General features: G+C 42.5%; 1 protein-coding gene across 1 annotated transcript in view; it reads right to left on the reverse strand.

Annotated features, from left to right (window-relative positions):
• OPN5 (opsin 5) overlaps positions 1-15,444 on the reverse strand; it is a 344,280-nt gene extending 328,836 nt beyond the window's left edge. The window contains exon 1 of the mRNA XM_069236052.1: positions 15,270-15,444. The gene's annotated coding sequence lies outside the window, so the exon portion shown is untranslated. The remainder of the gene's footprint in view (positions 1-15,269) is intronic.
• Positions 15,445-24,234: the final 8,790 nt, after the last annotated feature.

Genomic DNA, 24,234 nt, shown 5'->3' on the forward strand with positions numbered 1-24,234 from the left:
CCCAATTCCTGCAAGCAAAAATCTGATTCCTCTGCGGGCTTTAGCTGATAGGGACTGGTCTTGTGTATGCACTGCCAGTAACCTGCTCCTGCAGGTTACTGGCAGTGCATTAGGCTCTCTCTGCCTGCCATAGCCCTTTCTCTGTGACCATGACAGGTAAGGAAAAAACCCTACATCTGCGTATCTAATATCCGGTCCTACAGCAGCAGACTTGCAAATTCCATACATAACAGTAACTCGATCCAGGCCCCTATAGAAGTCAAAGGGGGAAATACATTCTCCAGAATTTTTCGAGAAATCTCCGACTTTTCTAAAATGTTGGCAGGTATGCTTAGATGAGTCAGAACTGCCACTAAACAAAACTCCATTTACTCTCCAGCAAGTTCCTTAATCATCAGAGTTATAGATTCTTGACACTTTTATTGTAACCTCAGACATGATGGATATGCAAGGAACTCTGCGGTGCTTTTAAAACTGCTGGACTGCTACAAAAAATAACGGGCCCCCGACCTTCCAGCCTCTTGAGGAAACGCCCGATGCCCAGTCCGGCCTTGGAAAGCTCTCTTTCCAGTGTGGGGCCTTAGAAGGTGGAGGCCTGGATAGTTGTCCACTTTGCCCATTCCTTAAAACGTTTCTGGTGTTTGCAACTGTGTTTAATCGTGGTATTGTTTGAGTTTGTGTTTGCATGGGTGTGCTTCTGTCAATGTGCAAGTATGGGTATGTTGGAGTGTAGCTTTTATATTCAATATTAACATGAAAAGCTTGCAAAATAATGTATAAATGATGCTGAATAGAAAACGTGGTAGAAATAAATATTAATGCACACATTTGAAATGTACCCACGGGGAGTGGCCACCAATGTATACGATGATTAATGAAACTGACTAATAATGAATTAATAATGTACTCATGTATGCGTCTGTATCAGCACCATACATTTTGTATTAAGGGTTTGCTAAATTGATCACTAGGCCTTAGTTAGCAAGGGACTGGGCCTAGCGGCCTGGTCTCATATTAAATGTGTTTTCCTAACGTGCAATGTGGTGTCTTCCTGAAGAATGTGAAACTGTACTTTTCCAGAAGCTAGAGATGTGTGTGTGTAACCGTAGTAAATTCTTTCTCATGAGACCCGACTTGCTCAAGGAGACATTCTTGCTGAATGCAACAGTGTAATTCACAACAGGTACAAGGTTGTCTAAACTGGTAAAGACAATGTAACTACTGACTGGAGCGACGAGTGTAACTTTTCTTACCTGACATTCTACCCGCTGAAGACGTCAATCACAGGAACCAATAAACTGCATGAGAACTGTCTTAGGTGAAAATTCTAATAAGGTGATCAACGGGTTATTGGACAGAGATAACGATGCACCAAATATTGCCCAATTGGAAATTAGGAACCTGTTAGACAAGATTAATATAACGACGTGACACCAGGAGAATTCAGCATTCTTCCTCGCCACTTTGATGCCAGTACCTAGCCATTACGTGCCTTTTACTGACGGGCACTCTTGCTGTGGTACCCTACCTTAAGACTTTGTTGTTCTGATACCTTAAACCATCCTCATCCTCTCTTTGCCCTATAATGCGCTTCTCCTCCTTATGGGGGAAGCATTCCTTCTTACCCTATCTTGTTGAGACTTTGCTGTCCTATCCTGGCTGATGGCGAATCGACTGATGTCCTGAGGACGAAGACTGACTCTGTATGCTGACCCATTACGGAGAGTAACTATATGATAATGAAATTGTAATTGTCTGTTTGCCTTTTCTTTCTAGGTACCAACAGCGCTTTTGACAGAGACCATAGTTAAATGTTTTCCAAATTTATGTTACTAAATTGTTTTGCATGAAGCCCAACATGCTGATGCTAATTAGAGGTTAGTTAAGGGATTCACTAATATTGGGTGCAAATAGACAAGAGACTGAATCTTTGCTTTGTTGAATACTGTACTAATGATCCTCTGCTAAAGTTGCTTTGTTCTGATGTTCCTGATTTTTGCTTTGATAAAGTCTTATTCAAGGTGCCATATTATGATGCTTTTGATGTGCTTATTGATATTGAGACTAATAAACATGACCTTAGAATTGTAACAAATAGGGAATAAATATCTGAACCTTTATTAGTTTTGCTTGATCATTCATTGGCTGGGAAGCCGTGGTGTTTTAGTCTTATTGGAGGGTATTGGTAAGGTGAATCGATTAGTTATTGTGAATGTAGATGAGGTGATCGATCTACTGATTGAAATGCCAAATAGCTATCTTGTCTTAAGGAGTCCCCAATCAGGGTCAAAAGGTTCATTGGCCGAAACGAGTCCCTGTGTAAATAAATTAGCTAGGTTGGGACGCGTTATCAGTTCCATATGTTTACAGTTATGTACGTCTGGATTCCTAACTGTGTGTTTTCCTGTCAGTGCCTATGCATGTAGATGTGTGTTTGCAGTTGTGCATGTTTTAGTGTGCATATACCTTTGTGATTGTTTTTTCCTGAGTGCCCGATGGAGGGTAGTAGAAGGTGGGATCACATTTCCAGAAGGACACCAAAATCCACACTCAAACCCGCACAGCATTGCCTTTTGGGATCGGGGTATAATTATTACTAAGTTTGCACAGAGAGATTTTAAAACATTAGCTCTGTGGTTATCGCTCTCGTAATCTGGTATCCTGAACTGAGTACCACACCTGCACCCAAATTACTGGGGAAAAAACACTGACTGATGACTCTAGGTGTGTTCCACAGGAGGAGCTGAACTTGGGCCCACCCTTCTGCTGCTCTAGCAGATATTTATGCCGTCTGAAGAGTAACACAAGGTAGGATCACATTTCCAGAAGGACACCAAAATCCACACTCAAAACCGCACAGCATCGCCTTTTGGGGCTGGGGTATAATTATTACTAAGTTTGCACGGAGAGATTTTAAAACATTAGCTCTGTGGTTATCGCTCTCGTAATCTGGTATCCCGAACTGAATGCCACACCTGCACCCAAACTACTGGGGAAAAACACTGACTGATGACTCTAGGTGTGTTCCACAGGAGAAGCTGAACTTGGGCCCACCCTTCTGCTGCTCTAGCAGATATTCATGACGTCTGAAGAGTAACACATTGTGTGGCACGCTGAGGAGAGCATACTCAGAGTCTTTCCTAAGCCTGGTGATCAACTCTGCACTTGAATGTGTGTCAATGATTGGCTTTACTAGGAGGCCTTCCCTTGTGGGATGTAGAATAACTTCACCAGTGACATGAGATGTGATATGTACGTTTATTGGATGTATTTAAAATTTTAACTCTTGTCAGAATTGTCGAACAATGACAGGTTCAGAGAACTTCATCGACCAACTAGCATTACAGAGTTACAGTCAATGCATAACAATCAGTTCAATGCGACACAGTACTCTGAGATGCAAGACAAACGGTATATGAAATTTAGCTAATAATAACATTTTACCACCTTAAGTTTAAATGGGACCTTGCAAGACGTAGTGAAAAGGCCAACTTTCTGAAATACGATGCCATTAATATGATCTTTAATCACCGCACAATTCACTGTGTGCTTTTTTTGTCGAAAATCAATTTAAAAATCAGTTTTCTTAATGAAACACATAGGCAGGCCACACGCGTACCAGTATTTAACCGTAACCCCAGTATAAACAAGGAACACCATGACAACTTAGCATGCTCAGTCACAAACATGAATACGTGGATCATCTCCTGCGTGGTTTCCCTGACATTCTTAGAAACACCTCCACACCCCCGAACCCAAGCTGCAAGCAAACTGGCACACCATGGACCTCTAGCTCACAAAGTGTCACTGCAAGCAATTAGAACAATAGCGGCACCGAGAGAGACTCCTACTAATCAACCCTCCTGATCTACAACCAGTGCCTCATAACTACCAATTTCCTAACCGTCACCAAAAGAACCTGATAAAGCTCCAACACTTTCAAATAAATCTTGACAATTGTGAAATAATTCAGAACCCACCTGAAGCTCCACGACCATTTCCCCAACCCAGGAACTCCACACACAACTCTTCCACTACTTGACGGAGAAAATCAACATCGTCTAGTTTACATCCTTTCTCCAACTGGACCTCTCTACCCTCAGAGTCCTATACTCAGAAATACCCCAGAAACCACACTGACCTGCTGGACAGCCATCTCCACAATGGAACCCACAAACCCCATGCAAACTAACCACTGAGGACCACCTTTAAATCCATGTAACTGCACTATATCTTCGCCATAATGTTCAACCCATCTGCACTGCACTTACACCAATTCTCATCTCTTCATTCTCCTCTGCTACTTTCCCTGATGCCTGGAAATTGTCACCATCCTACTGCTCCTTAAGAACCCGTTAGTGGACACCCAGACACTGGCCAACTGCAAGTCCATCGCCCCCTTCTGCTACCCAGGCAAAGTCCTGGAGAAACTCATCAATGACCAGCTGGCCAACTACTTCAATGTGAACCACCTCCTGGGCCCTTCCCAGTCTTGATTCATACCTAACTACAGCACAGAGACAGCACTCAGTACTGCCTCTGATGACATCTACACATCAAGGGCAAAGGGAAAACAGCAGCGCTCATCTTACTAGACCTCTCTGTAGCATTCTACATCGTATCCTATACCACCATCATCCAATGTCTCCACATGGTAAGCATTTGAGGTCTGGCACCATGAAGGATAAGCTCTTTCCTCTCAGTACATAACTGTTAGACTTGGCATCCTTGGCGTGGTCTCCTGTAACCTTTTGCCTCTGTTTCCCAGGTTGTTGATATGTGCTGGACTCTGTTTTTGCTTTTTTTGTTACTCTTGGCACTTTACCACTGCTATCTAGTGCTAAAGTGCAAGTGCTCCTATATAAAATGTGTATGTAATTGGATCGCCATAATTGGCATACTAGATGTACTGGTAAGACCCTAGTACAGGGCACTAGAGGTGCCCAGGGCCTGAAAATCAAATGCTACTAGTGGGCCTGCAGCACTGGTTGTGCCACCCACGTTAGTAGCCCTGTAATAATGTCTCAGACCTGCCACTGCAGTGTCTGTGTGTGCACTTTTAAACTGCCAATTCGACTTGTCAAGTGTATCCACTTGCCAGGCCTAAACCTTCCCTTTTCTTACATGTGAGACACCCCTAAGGTAGGCCCTAGGTAGCCCCATGTGCAGGGTGCCAGTATTTAACCCTAACCCCAGTATAAACAAGGAACACCATGACAACTTAGCATGCTTAGTCACAAACATGAATACGTGGATCATCTCCTGCGTGGTTTCCCTGACATTCTTAGAAGCACCTCCACACCCCCGAACCCAAGCTGCAAGCAAACTGGCACACCATGGACCTCTAGCTCACAAAGGGTCACTGCAAGCAATTAGAACAATAGCGGCACTGAGAGAGACTCCTACTAATCAACCCTCCTGATCTACAACCAGTGCCTCATAACTACCAAGTTCCTAACCGTCACCAAAAGAACCTGATAAAGCTCCAACACTTTCAAATAAATCTTGACAATTGTGAAATAATTCAGAACCCACCTGAAGCTCCACGACCATTTCCCCAACCCTGGAACTCCACACACAACAGTTCCACTACTTGACGGAGAAAATCAACATCATCAACTTTACCTCCTGTCTCCAACTGGACCTCTCTACCCTCAGAGTCCTATACTCAGAAATACCCCAGAAACCACACTGACCTGCTGGACAGCCATCTCCACAATGGAACCCACCAACCCCATGCAAACTAACCACTGAGGACCACCTTTAAATCCATGTAACTGCACTATATCTTCGCCATAATGTTCAACCCATCTGCACTGCACTTACACCAATTCTCATCTCTTCATTCTCCTCTGCTACTTCCCCTGATGCCTGGAAATTGTCACCATCCTACTGCTCCCCAAGAACCCATTAGTGGAAACCCAGACACTGGCCAACTGCAAGACCATCGCCCCCTTCTGCTACCCAGGCAAAGTCCTGGAGAAATTCATCAATGACCAGCTGGCCAACTACTTCAATGTGAACCACCTCCTGGGCCCTTCCCAGTCTTGATCCATACCCAACTACAGCACAGAGACAGCGCTCAGTACTGCCTCCGATGACATCTACACATCAAGGACAAATGGAAAACAGCAACGCTCATCCTACTAGACCTCTCTGTAGCATTCTACATTGTATCCTATACCATCATCATCCAATGTCTCCACATGGTAAGCATTTGAGGTCTGGCACCATGAAGGATAAGCTCCTTCCTCTCAGTACATAACTGTTAGACTTGGCATCCTTGGCGTGGTCTCCTGTAACCTTTTACCTCTGTTTCCCTGGTTGCTGATGTGTGCTGGACTTTGTTTTTGCTTTTTTTGTTACTCTTGGCACTTTACCACTGCTATCTAGTGCTAAAGTGCAAGTGCTCCTATATAAAATGTGTATGTAATTGGATCGCCATAATTGGCATACTAGATGTACTGGTAAGACCCTAGTACAGTGCACTAGAGGTGCCCAGGGCCTGAAAATCAAATGCTACCAGTGGGCCTGCAGCACTGGTTGTGCCACCCACATTAGTAGCCCTGTAAACATGTCTCAGACCTGCCACTGCAGTGTCTGTGTGTGCACTTTTAAACTGCCAATTCGATTTGGCAAGTGTATCCACTTGCCAGGCCTAAACCTTCCCTTTTCTTACATGTGAGACACCCCTAAGGTAGGCCCTAGGTAGCCCCATGGGCAGGGTGCAGTGTATGTTCAAGGTAGGACATAGAATAATGTGTTTTATATGTCCTAACATTGAAATACTGCCAAATTCGGTTTTCACTGTTCCAAGGCCTATCCCTCTCATAGGTAACATGGAGGCTGCCTTTAAAAATGATTAAAGTGTAGATTCCCTTTGGGAGCGGATAGACATGTGGAGTTTGGGGTCTCTAAGCTCACAATTTAAAAATACATCTTTTTGTAAAGTTGATTTTAGGATTGTGTGTTTGAAAATGCCACTTTTAGAAAGTGAGCATTTTCTTGCTTAAACCATTCTGTGACTCTGCCTGGTTGTGGATTCCATGTCTGGGTCAGTTTGACAATTGGGCTGTTTGCACCTCTCTCTAGAGAGTGACACAAGGGGAGCTGGGGTGTAGCCTGCATATCCTGATGAGCCATCTGTGCTAGGAGGGGGGGAGGAGTGGTCACTCACACCTGAAAGGGCTTTGCCTGTCCTCACACCATGCAGTCTCCAGCCCCCTGGTGTGTGTCTGGGGCCTGGCCTGGGTAAGGCAGGATTTCACAAATAAGAGAGACTTTTGTCTGAAGTAAGCCTACTTCAAAGGAAAAAATGGGTATAAGAAGGGCACCAAAAACCACAGACTTTAGATCACTTCTGGACATCAAGAGGAGCCTCTGCCTGGAGAAGAGCTGAAGAGCTGAGGAGCAGTGCTGTCCTATCTGTGACTGTGCTTTGTGGAGCTGTCCTGCAGTTGCTGTTCTGCCTGGTGAAAGGAGACAAAGACTGCACTTTGTTGTGCATTCCTGCTAGTGAAGAAATCTCCAAGGGCTTGTCCTGTGCTTGCCTCCTGTTGTTAAAGTCTCAGGGCCTTCAAAGACTTCCCCTGCCAGCACCTGGACTCTCTGCTGAGACTCCTGCCCTGCCAAGTGGTGCCCTCACCAGGTCCTGGTGCCTTGACAGGTAAAGCTGGCAGATCTAGATTGAAGATCCACGCACCGACCGCCGTGCAGGGAAATTTCTGAATCAACCTTTGAGGTGCAGCTGAAGAAACGACGTGCCACCGGCTCTGCAGCTGAAATCGATGCACCGCCTGCAGCGCAGCTGGAAGATCGACGTATGCGGCTGGATGATCGACGTATGCGGCTGGAAAAACAACACGCTACACCCCGCTAACGGAGACTGGTAACATCGCAACCCACACACTGCGGTTTTGCTCATACCATGAGGCAGGATTTTTGACGCAAACCTTACTGGGTGCTGACAAACAAGACAATGCCTGCCCACAACCGAGTGCTGCTGGGATCGACACATCGCTCTCCTGCGAAGAGGAAAACCGACGCACACCGACCCGACCAGAGAAATGACGGAGAGTCTTGCTTGCGGGTAAGAAATCAACACATCACTAACCTTTTTCAACGCACAATCGTCCGTGCATGTTATTTTGACGCTACCCAGGTACTTTTCAACACTAACATTGTTTTAACTGTTTATAAAAGGATTTAAGACTCTTTTGCTTTTAAAATTAAAAACTTGACTTGTGTATTTTGGATTTTTGTCGTTTTGCTCTTGTTTTGTTTAGATAAATATTTCCTATTTTCCTAAACCTGTGTTGTGTCATTTTGTAGTGTTTTCACTAAGTTACTGTGTCTGTTGGTACAAATACTTTACACCTAGACTCTGAAGTTAAGCCTACTGCTCTGCCAAGCTACCAAGGGGGTAAGCAGGGGTTAGCTGAGGGTGATTCTCTTTTACCCTGACTAGAATGAGGGTCCTTGCTTGAACAGGGGGTAACCTGACTGTCAACCAAAGACCCCATTTCTAACATTGGTGATCAGCGGTTGGGATTTGGACTTGTATTTGTACTTGACATACAGTGATTAAGTGTACACTACTGTTTGAGTTCAGACCACTACGAGACCACATACTACTTGTTTGGTGATCTTTTGCTTTTTCTCTTAAGGACTCCTTTTTGTTCTACTTCCATGATTTTGCTGATCCCTTGACTGAATCTTTTTACTTCATTGGGAACTTATTTTCTGCCTTTGGAACTTTGCACTTGTGACCACCATGTCTCAATCTGGAGATGCAACAGCTGGAGCTGTGTTTGAAATAGAGAAACTAAAGGAGTACTCAGTTGCTCAATTGAAACAGTTCCTTAAAGATCTTGACTGTCCCACTGAGAGCTCCACCAGGGAGTGGGAGCTGCAAAAGGTACAGAGGGCCTGGGTGACAGTCAAGGAGGCTGGAGGGCACACAGAGGAGGAGAATGTGGGTGGGGAAGTGCAGAGGATACACAGTGGTGTAGTGGAGGTACCTGTTACACCTGGGGGGAGGGTCCCCTGGAGGGGTAGCAGGGTGTCATCCAAGGGTCTGACTCCTGAAGAGTTACAGGACAGACAGGCAGAGAGGGCTCGCCGGTTGAAGTTCAAGGAGTTGAGGATGCAAAGGGAGAAGGAGTTGGAAGAAAGGAGGAGGGACTTAGAGATCAAAAAGAGGATTTGGGCTTATGAGCTCAAAATGAAGGAGCTGGAAGTCATAAGGGCTGAGTTCAGCTGTAATGGTGGCAGCAACAATTTTATATCCAGTGCTGCTGAAGAAGTGCACATGCCCAGAGATGTGGTGCCCTACTTGAGGGAGGGAGTTAGCACACGCCAGGAGGTTCAGGGATATGAGGTAGCTCCAGTGATGCACAGGGTCCATGAGGTGGATTGGGGAACTGGCATGGGGAGTCATATTCCTACTGGTGGGAGGGACACTCTACTGACTCTAGGTGAGAGTGACAGGGAGAGGGGTTCCCCCCAGGTAAAAGTCCTGGATATGGAGTGTGAAGACATCCCAGAAGAGTGTGGGTTGAGTGTCAGGGACAGTCAGGTACTGTCTCACCAGTCTCAGGAGGGTGGTGTGGGGTGCTTTTTCAAAGCTTTTTCTGCCAAGCTACCCAGGGGGTGAGCGGGGGTTAACTGAGGGTGAATCTCCTTTACCCTGACTAGAGTGAGGGTCCTTGCTTTGGCAGGGGGTAACCTGACTGCCAACCAAAGACCCTATTTCTAACAACAACAAATTAATCAGCCTATGTGCCCCAGGCTTCCAATCTGATCCGCTGAATTCCTCAAGGTTCCTTCCTGAGCCACACATTCTTAAACAGCTGCATTTCCCCCCTCAATAGCTTCATTCACTCCCATGGATTTAGCATCACCTTCTACACCAACAACAGTCAGCTCTTAATCTCCCTACCGGAAGATTCCTCCACCATTGATGTCAACTTAGTAAGACGCAAGTCCTCGGTAGCAGACTGGAAGAAAAGGAACCGCCCCAAGCTCAACAACAACAAAACAGAAGTGGTCCTCTTTGGAAAAGATGCATCACTTTGGTCCCAGGAGTGATGACCCTCCAAGCTAAAACAAACACCCTGTTCATCCAACACAACCAGGAATCGGGGTATTGTGATCACCAGAATCTCCATGATGAACCATGTCAACATGGTTGTCTCCACCTGCTTTTGCATCCTCAAACTACTTGTGAAAATTAACAAATAGCTCTTTTTGGACACCTGCAGATCAACTATGAAAGCCCTCATCACCAGCAGGCTCAACCACAACAATGCCCTCTATGTTAGCATCACTGGCAAACTCACAAAAAGCTCCAAGCTCAGCTCTGCCAACCTCGCCCTTGCAACAGTCCCCCACATTCACCGTACCACAACCAGCAGCAGATCCTTCTCCCACCTTGCAGCCAAAACCTGGAACTCCCTCCCCGCCAACTTACGTATGACCCAGGACCTCCTGACCTTCAGGAAGCGCCTCAAGACCTGGCTCTTCTAGCAGTAGCACCCCACTCCCCTCCCGCCCCCAGCACCTTGAGACCATTCCGGGTGAGTAGCGCACTTAACAAATTACTGATTGATTGATTGAAGTTATACAGGACGCAGCTGTAAGACTCACACTCAAATTCCTACATCACATGTACATATCCAGTCATCTCAAAGACCTCCATTGGCCCCAATCCAGAAGCGTGCCCTTTTCAAATTCTTCACTCACGGCAACAAAGAACTACACAATAAAGGGCCTGCATACCTCAACAACCACATCCTCTTCCACAACTCGGCCAGACTCCTCCACTGGCTAGTGTCCTCCTCGCCCATATCCACCAGGCCACAGTTGGAGGTTGAGCATTGACCTACCTCACCCCCAAAGCCTTGAACAAACTGCCTCACCACAACAGAGCAGACAGCTCCGTACCTGAATTCTGGTAAAAACTAAAATCCTGGCTCTTCAGGTAGACCCCAAAAATGGCCAGTAACCTCCCTTCACAACTGCCAGGATACCCTACCGGATGACAAGCACACACAACAAATAAAAATAACATATTTAGTGAGGTTTGGGACAAAATGCCCGGAATTTAATTCACAGTAAATAGATACATACGTTATTATACTCATCAGACAGGGAGACAATCTCATTCCATGACATCCCAGAAATAATTTCCAACGCTGGGAGTTTGAGTCATCTTAATGCATTCTAAGTTTTATAATCTTGGTTTATTTTTATTTTGAAGTAATTAGACTGACAAATTCAATATCAATGATTTCTAGGTGAAAATGTTATCACTGGAAGCAGTGTTCGGAATAACATGGAGTTCGGTGGGAACCATATGAGATAATATTTTCTATCATCAGATAATACTTTCATGGCCATATGATAGTTACAATACCTAATTTATCATTAAGGCAATCATGTGGAGAGCTGTCCACCATTCTGCCCTCCGCACCCATTGGGGGACAATTCTGGACAAACCTTGTGGTTCCCAGCCTAACTCATTGCTTGTTATTCAAAGCCAAAAACCACCCGTGACCAACAACACTAACACTTAGCCTGCCAACTGAAGACAGATATCGATAATATTATCACTACCGAAGTTTCACCATGCATGAGTCCATTAAACAACTGTAACAACAACAACACTGTAAGAACATCACAAAAATAAACAAAGCCTAAAGATCTTAAAGAGATGTTATAGTTAACTATGGCAATGTGATTTTCCCTTGTATTACTATAACCCCATACATTCACTAGAGGAAACAAAGCTTAAAAAGATGTTATAGTTACATATGGTAATATGATCAGCCTTTCATTAAAAAGCGAGAGCAATTCAATGAAATAACTAAAAGTTAAAGTGATGTCATAGTTATGTATGGCAAAATGACCTTAGATTATGTTAAAAATAAAGCCCTAGATATTTTCTGAAAAAAGAAAAGTTAAATTAATGTTGTACTTAGGTGTTCAATGAGTTAAAATTAACAATAAAAAAATGTATATCAAATTTGTCAGTTATAGTTCAGTGACATAAGTACAAAGTACAGCCATGCTATGCACTGCTTATGATCTCAAATATTCCATCACTCATGACATGTTAAATCACACCAGTGATGACATTACTAATGACATCTCAGATTACATCATTGATGGCAACGCTGATAACATCATCCAATGAATATGAGAGTTTGCTGTATGCTACGCAGACTGGAAGTTATTCAGCTAGCTACACCTATACTCAGATTTGTTTCACTTCTGTAGTAATAATGGACCTAAGCTTTTTGTAACATGCAGGAAATAAAGCATGTCTGTCAAATCTGTCACATTTAGTATATATTGTGCTTTTGTTTACTGGTATTCAGGTGTGCCCGAAACATGTCTTTCTAGATATCAATGCAATCAGCAATTGATTAAACCTTGACTATCACTCGAAAGAGTGTTTAGACATTATTTACCTTAATTAAATGTATTGCTAAATACCAAATAGGGCATTGATGTTTAGGTTACCGGCTTCACATGTGTGTAATAGTCCCTGATAAGACATGCACAACCAGGTGTTATTCACAACGCTCTTGAGTTTGTAAAAATACCTTATACTTATTCCTGAAATACACCATTAGAACAACTCCTTTACACTTACATCTTGAACAGTTTGTAAGTGAGTCACCCATACATTATACATTCCTATACATTCTTCAACAATGTTAAATGTCTCAGACATTTCACTGAACTTCTGGGAAAAAATATCTGTACCTTATAAATCTCCAGTTTCTTTTTAAACTGCTGCTAGCACTACATGACAACTCTTTAATTTTAGCATTTGCACATAAATCCACAAGTATATAATGTATTGATAAACTTTAATTTTTCTCACATGTTTCTCAACAGGATTTTAATTTAAGCCACAACCTATAAGTAACATCATTCTGCAACTCACACAAGTTGAACTCTGTCTCTTTCTTGTTCAAATGAAGCACTGTTTTCACTTAAAAAGTGACTGGTAGCTCAAATATTCATCATAAAACTTTTACCATACTACATAAGACTTGTCTCCAGGACTATACTATTTCTATTTCACACAGGGCACATGCACATATAGACAATCCATGCTGTATGCGTTTGTGTGCTCTTTACTACCTGCTTTTTTTCTAAAATGATCTAGAGGTTTATAGAGTAAGTTTAAAACCAGTAGCTTCGTTTATGTCATCAGTGATGTCATTTGAGGTGTCATCAGTGATGTCATCAGTGATCTCATTTAACATGTTATGAGTAACGTAATTCATAAGTAGTTCACAGCAGGGGTTCAAGTTATAATTAGCTCACTGAATTATAAATGGCGTCTTTGATTTTTGTTTTTAAACAATAGTTTTAACTCATTTCAACACCTACCTATAATGTTACTTTAACCTTTGGTCTTTGCAGCAAACTATATATATATCTACTACCCAGTGGCAGTCCCAACTGAGAAGTTACAGTTAGGTCAGCGTTTCCATAGGAAATGCCTTTTTTGTGTTGTTAATAACTTTGGCACTGTTTGACAAATCTCCACAAAACTTTCCGGAAGGGTACTCTTTTTTGCTTAGTTTGTACATGGAAGTTTTCGGGGTGATCCATCGAGCGGGCCAACAAAAAAGGGGGACCAGGCACTGCTAATTACCCCACAGATTACATTAATCATAATATCTTCTATGACATCATTGATAATAACATTGCAACATTTGAAATGAAATTATTGATGAGAAAAATACATGATATGGGAGCGAGTTATAGTTATCTTAGGGCAGGAGTTATAGTTACCTGAGCTAGCTATAATTGGTGAATGTCTGTGTTTTCTTTTAATTTAAAACGTTATGTTGTCACTGAACATTTCATCTAACTATGACTTTACTTTATTCTTTGTTTTTTCAGTGACTATATACAGAAGTGCAGAGTGTAATGTGTTATGACTATTGGTTTATCCTGAAGCAAGATTTTCCTTTACACATTTGTTAACACTTTGAATTGTCCAGCACATCTACAATCCGCATAGTAAGATTAACATAGGAACCTCAAAAAAACAAGCTTCAACTTTTCTGAAAATATTTTTGTTTTACCAAACTCATAGGAAACTGAAAAAGAGTTTATCGTTATAGTTCATACATAATTTTATTTTGTGCATTTTGTGATAGATTCCTTTCCTCCAGAATGTAGCCCATATCTCTGTTTCCAAATATTCCAGATAAGGGATCGGAGGCAGAAAGGGATGAACTGATGTACGCAGGAATGGGCACCTTGGTGAAGCGAAGAAGACTGAATTAAAACTTGGGTCTAAAGATTCAATTATCAACAACGTGTATACATCTCCTGCTAGAATAGTTGAGAGTGACTGATAAAATAACGTCCTGTGGACCATGTAGTTAAGAGTTTCTGATTACATAGTGTCCTGCGGACCACAATGGGGAGGTAAGTCGCCTACAGTGGAACCGGAAACACTCTTAACACTGAGACAGGTAAAGCACAGATTGAAAGGCAGGAAGACACTTGTCTTGAGTCAGAAGTACACTGAGACAGTACACACTGGTTAGACAGAGTCTAACACTGAAAGGGTAACCAGCGACACAGGCACTGGGTGACGTAACGCACTCGCTCAGATGTTTGGGAAGGTTGTAATGTACAACAACCAGAAGGGGTCCCCTCCATAAGGAAAAGCCGCTGTGAACAGAAAGCAGTCTGCACACTGAGTAGCCCAATAACACCAAAAAGTCATGTAAATGGACAAACACGTGCTATAAAAATATGCATATGATAACATACTTACATTTGTGCTGCAGATCTATCTATCTATCTATCTATCTATCTATCTATCTATCTATCTATCTATCTATCTATCTGTCTACCTAGTTAGCTAGCCATCCATCAGTGTATTTCAATCTATCACCAATCTTATCAGGCTTTGTACCCATTTGTATACCAATTTATTTATCCGTCTTTAAATAAACTTAACGTACCTGGTATCTGCAATTGAAAGATTATAGCGTCATTTTCCTTACATGCTTCTCCTTATGAAAACTACACGAGCAGCGTTTACGGGACATGTGCGGCGTTACTGAATGACGGTCTGCAATAAACACTTATACATAACAGTTCTAATTCATGGCGGTAAACTGATCGATCACCTCCCAGATAAGCATCACTAGCAGCCTGCACGCGCTCGTCTGCCCTTAAACAGTCAACCGCGCGGTCCCAAAGTGAGTACAGCGTGTGTACTGTACCTGTCCAGTTCAGAGGCTTCACATATTACTTCACAGGTGTGGGGAGAAGCTTCACAATCGCATCACATCGCCAGCCTTCCACGCCCAGCAGTCCATTCAGAAGTGTCCCAGGTCCGGCACAGTCCGTAAGAGGAAGAGTGAACACACTAATAAACGTCCATGCCCTCAGGCGATCTGTCTCCTCTTGTGCTCCTCGTCAGCGGAGCTCGTCACATCGAACTGATTTGTAGTGTCCGTGTCCTGAGTTGTATCACTCCTTTCAAGCACCAATTAGACGCGCAGGGGGGCAGCGATGGACCGCGGTGGGTGGGGGAGGGGTGGCTTGGACTGGTCAGGAGGTGGAGGACTAGGACACGCGCTGTCCTGAGGGGACGGAGTGAGAAGCGCAGGATGAACGCCCCGCCCTGCACAGGCGAGAAATGTCTGCTGGGATTCTGTGAATTTATGCAAAACGTCTAAGTGTAAGGGGAGTAGCAGTGGTCCATACACGTAGTTCTCTTTTGCAACGGTAATGATGAATATTGTATTGGGTCTGGCCAAACCTTAACTTATTGTCAACAGGTCGGTGCCATGCAATACAGACGCCCTATAGAAAATAAAGGTCAAAATATCTCAAAGGGACTTTCAAAATAAGAAACTAAAATAGTCTTAACAAAATGAAGACACCGAACGAAAGACTTGCTGTTGTATAAGTCAAGTAAAATTGCTCTTTTCCTGGGACTGGTTAGTGAAATATCCTAGGCCCACAAAGACTGCATTTGCTACAATGTGGTAACAATGTAATGGAAAAGGATGGAGCCTTCACACAGGTGAACTGTTTCAAAATACACCTAGATTCACGAGGCTAGTAACACAAATGTTGCTAAACAGGAATCGTAATAAATATGAATATCAGTTCCAGATTACCTCACTGTAGGAAGCTGGGTTCTGGCTGCAGTACCCCCCACATGCACACTTTTTGCCTGTTTTTTTTTAGGTAACTGTCACTGAAGTGCACTGGGTTCCTGCTAACTAGGACCCCGGTCCCAGTGTTCCTTCCCCAAAACAAGACACCTGGTCAGTTGATCCCCAAGTCGTCAGACCCTTTAGTATCTCTGTAAGTCCCTAGTAAATGGTACACCTGATACCTAGGGCACGAGTACTGAAGAGGGCCCCCAAGAGCTTCAGCACAACTTGTGCCACCCTAAGGGACCCAGCACCAACTGCATCGCATCATATGTCACAACACTTTAGTAACTTTGATCAGTTTGAGCTAGAAACAAGTGAATGGAAAATTCTGCAATTTAAGCAGCAGAAGATGGATTATGTGGCAAATGCCACAAATCCATAACTATGCAGAAAATGTAGTGGCTGCATAATCGCATAAGTAAAATGCTCTTTTTAAGTCTAGTCAATTGGAACGGGCATACCCAGATGTGGGTCTCAGGAGCACTGTGTCACTGGAACTAAGCTATACCTGGCTGATGAGCCCTAAGTAGGACGAAACCGGCCCTGGAGTCACTGTGTTCCAATTCAGTGAGGACCTGGTCTGGCAGGTCAGGCTATTCCCAAAGGAACAGGTCAAGGCTGATTTGTATAAGGCTAGGTCCAAACACTGAGGTGGCATGGTGTGTAAAATAAAGATGGACTTGGATGCAGCCCAAGTAATTACCAGCGACTGAGATGAATTCAAGCATTCCATCCATCACTTTTTTATATACACTAGTGTGTCACCCTAAGTGGGACAGGTATGCCCAGATGTGGGCCCTGTGTACACTGTGTCACTGGAACCAAGATATGCCTTACTGAAGAGCCCTATGTAGGGTAAATATGGTTCTGGGTAGCTTGTGTTGTGAGCTGGCCTGGCATTTCAGGCTGGATTGTTCCCACTGGAGAAGCTACAAAGCTGATTTGCATATGGCTGGGTCCAAATTGAGGTGGCATGGTGTGCAAAATAACAATGGACTTGTATATGGTTGGAGTAATCATCAGTGGCTGAGATTGATTCAAGCATTCTATCCATCACTTTTTGTATACTTTAGTGATTACAGTCTATGACACAATATGGTAGACGTGATAACTGTCATGTTTTGAAGGAGTATCCTGTCCATCAAACTCTAACTAAGGCCTGAAGTTTTCCACTTTGAGGGCAAACTGAATTTTTACACAGCTACTTTTGGTACCATTACTGAGAATGATCGGGCACCTTATGTTCCGAAGCATGGAGTCATAAAACACATTAAAAAAAATGTTGTCTTGAGCCCAACAGAGATGTTGAATGGGACAATTTAGTCAAAGTCTTATCTTTAGAAGTTAGAAATTGTGACCTTCCTTAATTGTTGTGATGGAGTTGTGGCTTGTGGGTAGCAGGAGCAGTCTAGGTTATAATACAGATGATTTGTTCCAGTGCAGCAAAACAGGACTGGAGTTGAAGTCACTGAGACCCAACCCATCTATTCTTTTGATAGAACCTAACTGGTAATAGGAGCTTGGTTAAACCTAGGTGCACACCCCTCACTGAGCTTGGTGGTAGGAGTCAATGATGGACTCTATGGCGATGGGCTGTACCATGCGCTATGTACTGCTGAAACAATAAGCGGCAGTACTAATGTTTGGATAACCTGCACAGGGTACAGTCATTTTAGGCTAGAAGAATAAAGCACAGTCATTATACAGATATGAAGGAAACAATTTAAATAAACTTTAGTCTGACTCTAGGGAAAAATATGAAAACAAACTATGTAATAGTACAAAGCCCAGCTAAACAGACATAGAAGGCTTGGACATATATTGCATTGAAAGCTAGATTAAAGCTATTCAGGAATAACATACTTTTTTATAAACAATGGAAGTATACATTATGAGTATTTTTTAGTACAGCTACATTATTTTATTTATTTAAAGCTAAAGAATCCTAGAGTTATGAAGTCAACACTTTACCCGCTTGAGCCACCCTAAGGTGTCAGATTTTCCATAATTCAGACAGGCGAGGAGGCACACTAATAAAAAGTGTGTAGCTCCTCTAGTCTCTGCAGTGCTTGAACCTGTCTTTGAGAAATGACAGTGACTGAGTCAAGACTGAAGTCAGTTCCAAAATGGAAGTCACCTCAGAAACACCTACCACGTGCCCAAACAAGGGCATTCTGTACAGATAAAAACCCAGGCACTGTTTGTCCCTACGACACAAGGTGAAGGGACCCTACTTGGAGGTGCGTGGCATGCACTAACCTCATATTACAGAAAAAATGCACAATCTTGAGTGAACCACAGAAAAAGGTCCCCCAAGGAACAGTGCTCGCTAGTCTCTTAAAAGTGAAAGTAAGGCCTACTGATGTAACCTAGGATGTGGTGGACTTAGTCTGAGTGGAGAGTTTGGGTGTGTTGGCCTGGTGGCTGTCCACTGTGTGAGTCTTTTGGACACAGAAATCCTACAGGCAGAAAGGAGAAAGGTGAGTCCTTCTCAGCCGAAAGCAGAGAGACCATGAGTACAGTGGAATCTCTGTACCTACCCAGCAACCAATGAGATTGTTAGCCGCGCTCCAATTTTAGCAGCTTTTCTATTGTTTTACTTACATTAAGGCTTATGAAGCAATAGAGGGTATGTCAACGTATGAATCATGCATTTGCTATACAGGATAAAACCAATGAGTCTGTTAATTGAGCACATATAAATTAGATTAAGTACATCAGAAATGAGGCTGCTAAGCTTCCATTGGAAAAGGCCTTAAGCAGGCCTGGTAGTGCAATGCCCACGTTCAAACCCTTTCTGGACCCAAACTAGACCATGATACAATGTTATCAAACACACAGACAAATAATGCACACGCAAACAACTAAAGATCATATAATGTTTATACCTATTGTGTACCCAGTGACCTATGTGTAAAATGTCAATTCTGGTACCAATGGAACTTTGTTTAAATGAAGTCAGTGCCCACACATATGTGTACAGCCACATCCCAAAATACGTGATATATCATATTTTAATAGGATTTCTACCATCACGACCTCTTCCCTATGGTGGCATGGAAAATTACTCAGCACAAATAATCAGCAAAAAATTCAGATATCTTACTTGTATTTATGATGTGAATTACAATATACTTTGCCAGAGTGATTTCAAGGAATATATCATGACTAATCCAGCAGCATAATTAGGAAGATTGATTTAAGATAGATGTGCCCATTTTAAGCCCAGTGGAAATATTAACCTGAACAGCCATTCAACTAATTTATCCACCCAGCCTTGGAATCCTAATTGCAGTTTCCAATATCACTTTAATTACATTACTCAGATGATCAAGTATAATTTAACATATGCAATCAAAAAACAATCACTGCATTCAACACCATGCCAACCTTCTACATAAAGTGCCAAACAACCCATTTTCAGACAGAGCCTGAAGAAGGGCTCTTGCTTATGTTATTCCTAGATACAACATCTTCTAAGAGGCACTCCTCCATGTGCAAGGTGTCATCACTCATTGATGTGTATTGACCACCTCTTCTCTAAGTATTTGATGAAATACATGAAAGTTAAATCCTTGAACTCATTTGCTGACCACAGACTTCTACTTTCACAATTAACCATTGAAACTTACCTTAAAATGTCAGCTCCAATAATGGACCTCCTTGTTCCCCCTAACTATGTCATCTTACGTCTCAGCTGCAAATCGAAGTGATGGTGGGGCTTGCAATAATCCACAGAAACTTCATAACATTTAACTCAATCTCACTTGAAGATACATCATTATTTGAAATCATGGGAGCTGAAATCAAACTGGAAAAGAAACTGATAGCAAAAGCACTCCTTGTACATCATCCTCCGGGTGACAACACAATCTTCCCGGAACAACTTAGGGAAATGATCACAATCAATGTAACTTCACTCTCTAATCAAATATTATTAGGAGACTTCAACCTGCATTGGAACAACTGGACAAAGCGAATAACCAAACACAGAAAACTCTTTGACATAAAACAATAGTAAGGAAAACTTGAGGAACCCACAATTGCAAACAACTCGAAAAACATCTGCAATGCCTTCTCTGCTTTCTTGAAAGAAATTTTTTAAACCGTAAGTGACTCTATTACCTCCCAAAAGAGTGCTCAGACGAAGGATTCCAACAACCTTACCCTCACAACACACAAGAATACTGACCAACTCACCCATACCTTCCCAATGAAAAATGTAGCCTTCTGGAGTATTTCAGACCTCTGTCAGAGGGAGAAATCCAGACAACCCTTCAGACAATAAAACCTACCACACATTTTGACGATCCCATCCATGCACACATACTGAAAGAGATTCACCAAGCTGTTACTCCCTTATTGATAAAAATTGTGAATGCATCTCTCTAACAAGAATCCTTCCCAGAATGCCTGAAGATGGGCCAAGTATGCGCCTGACTGAAACAAAACAGGCACTGACAGAAATTACTTAAAAACTTCCGACCGATCTCCAGCCTGCCTTTCCTGACTAAATTGATAGACAAATGCACCTATGATCAGCTTCCTGAACATATCAAGAACTTTGACCTATTAGACGATCACCAATCAGGTTTCAGGCCAGGAGACTACACTGAAATTGTCATGCTAAACATACTAAATGACATACATACTTCACTAGACCAAAACAAATCTTGCCCCCTAATACTTCTGGACTTATTAGAGGCGTTTGACACAGTCAGTCACAAACACCTTAGAGAAACACTTGCAATCAGAATGGGCCTATCAGGATCTGTCCTTAACTGGTTCACCACCTTCTAGCAGAACCGACAGCAAAGAGTTAAAATCGCCAACAGCCTATCTGAGGTAGCAGTCATTGACAGGGGTGTTCCACAAAGATCTACAATCTCACTAATATTGTTCAATCTATACATGGAACCATTCACCAAAATCTTGAAACAATCTAAAATATAGTACCACATGTATGCGCATGATCCGCAATTCTACATCAAACTCTTCTCGCATGAAGATATTCTGAGACTAGATGATAACCTGAGGATAACTCAACACTAGTTAGCACACAATCAACTAAAATTAAATCTGCAGAAAACTGAATTAATTATATTCTCCCAACCCCTTAGGCCTCAACATGGTTTCAGAACCCCAAGTCCCTAAACTGCACCCCAACCATCTGCGACTCCATAAAATCACTAGGCATCACACTAGACTCAAATTTAAATATGCAAGCTCACACACAACCTGCTTCCAGAAGTGCCAACCTACATCTGCACATTCAAAGAAAACTAAAACCCTTCATACTGCTAGGCGACCTCAAATTGGCAGTTCAAGCTGTACTGCTCTAAAGACTAGGATATAGGAATTCCACACTCCTGGGTCTACCTAAAGCAAGCTTAGCCCCACTGAAAGCGACTCTAAATGCAGCAGCAAGACTTTTATCTGGAACATGCCAGTATGATTGCATCTCCTCATCACTCAGAGCCCTCAAGTGACTCTGTGTCGAAGCGAGGATTCTACTGAAGAGTGCATGCATAACTAACAAAGCCCTATACAATTCTGGACCAAAATACATGGCCAGTAGGATCAAACTATCAGGGGGAATAAGGTATTCTAAAAGGGCTATATCCCTCATACTAAAACCAGACAGATTCAAATAATGGAAAACCGACGTCCCCTCTTTTGCCGGATCTGCTCAAAAAATGTGGAACTCCCTACCACCCACAAAGAGAGCAACTACCTCATTCAGGCTTTTCAAGATGGAAGTTAAAGCCTTACTACTAGAAAAATGTGCCATAAGTGAACCATTGTGAATCTGTCATCCAACCGACTGGTTATTGTACGCTACTGTTATTATGCTTCACTCCTTGAACTCTGCTTAGGAGAACTCTTCCCATTCTGTCATTCACCTGATTAGTTATGGTACACAATTTATTTTTATATCTTACCCTTCAAACTATATGCACAGCATATTTTATATGATAGGTATCTTTTCTGTACTCCAACCATCATTAGCTTTCCTTGTACAGCGCTCTGATACCGTGAATGTCATGTCCGTGCTTTCAACAAGCTATAAATAAATAAATACCCTTCACCACACCGTTTATATCATTTGCCTCTCTAGCATCAAAAGGGACAACATGATTTCACCTGTTGTGAAAGGGCTCAGTATTGATATCCCTCATAAATGTGCTAAAAGTGGCAAATGCATCCATATTTTAGGCCATGGCTCTTTCTGTTTTTGTTATTCTATATGTTTTGGTTACTAATTGATCCAAAAAAGTTGCAAAATGCAGTGCATTGCTGGCACTTGAGCAATAGAAGTAAACGATGCATATGTTCAAAACGTCTTAACTGTAAGCCTACAACCAAACCCAGGTCTGTACAACCTTTTATAGTCTGCTGTCCTTATCGGCTGTGGCCAGGTAGCCTGTCTGCTCCCCCCCCCCATTCCCTTGACAAATGTTACTAACTGCAGACATAGCATCTTTTACACTTAGGAGCAACAAAAGCCTCTCTAACCAGAAAAACTGTCTGAAATGTGGACATTCTCTGAGTCACAGAATATAGATCAGTGCAATTACAAATGGGATAATATAGCAATGCTGCTGATTGTCTACAGATGTAACCTTAGGGTGGTTGAGTGGGCATTTTCAGGGAGTGTCCATGCAAACAGTGATGAGTGCTTAATGATTGAAAATGTTATATGTGTCACAGGCATTAACACTATAGACATTCACAAATGTTTTACAAGGACTGTTTCATCTTACAAAAGAATACAAATGTAATCTTCGAAAAAGCAGGAGCAAATGTCGTCGAAGAAGGAAAAGCAAAAGTGAACCCCTAGGCTTCACCTAGGCCTTCTCTGCACGAAAAAGGCTATCCACAGTAGAAAAACATCGCAAAAATATGTTTACGAATTCGCATGCCTAATCGTGTGCATTGGACACCTTGAATTTTGATCAATTCAGAGATTTGCAAGTAAATTCCTTCAACAAACTGGTTGCAAATGAAATGTGTACGATTGAGATTCGTAGATGAATGCATTATTTTGGAACCGGATTCGTAACATTTTTAGAAAATTATGAAATGATGAACGTGTTTTTCTCAAATCTAAATTAAAATCCACCACAGCATATACATAATTTGTTTTGTAGAAGAGATAAGGTGATGCACGCTAGTATTATTTAGAAAGGGGACAGCCAGACACATTCCACGTTAGTATGTTAAACAGTTTAAAATGTTATTTTCTGGCTGATCTAGCATGGCGACGCTACTGCACTGCCGCTTAAATCGAAACGCTATTCGATCAGGTGACTCGGCAGGATGGTAATCCTACTTGTTGATAACAGATGTTATTGCATATCTGTCACAGATGTCATTAAATGTCTATAAATTACCCTTTCCACTATCTCACATAATTTAGCCGGTCTGCTATTTTGAGCAGGTGTGTGCTCTCCGATTTGTCTACGTTCTGTGAGATTTCAAGGATGGAGCCCATAGGACTCCACAAACACAATTTAGTTAATTCAAGCTAAACCCCGGGCAGGCTTGAATGAAAGGCCAGTAAATTAGCTGTGATTTCATGGAAATTACACAACCTCAAAGTTCTTAAGTATTTGTGGATTCGAGCCGTACAGGGGCATAGTAAGCGACAGTGCAGCGGGTGCAGTGATCGCGGGCATAAGGGATGTGAGGGGCCAATCGCACCCAAATTCCTGGCTGTTTTTTACGACCAAATCAGTGGGAAGGGGGCTGTATCCCGTTTTGCACTAGGGCCCACGCCATCCCTACTAGGCTACTGCAGCCATGGTAAATTTTAGTCCTGTCAACTCTGTAATCCCCGAGGTATTAACACTCATTTGTTGTGACTTGACCTAGGATCGATAGTTCGTTGCTTTGTGTCAACGCATTTAGGCTCTGGGAATTCACAAAATGAAGATTGTTTGCTTAGGCTGGTTCGGAAGCTTTGGATAGTGCAGAATGTTGCTGCCTGGAAGACGCTGCAGGTTTGCACTGCAGG

The sequence above is a fragment of the Pleurodeles waltl genome, chromosome 5 (assembly GCF_031143425.1).
Source record: "Pleurodeles waltl isolate 20211129_DDA chromosome 5, aPleWal1.hap1.20221129, whole genome shotgun sequence".
Lineage (NCBI taxonomy): Eukaryota > Metazoa > Chordata > Amphibia > Caudata > Salamandridae > Pleurodeles > Pleurodeles waltl.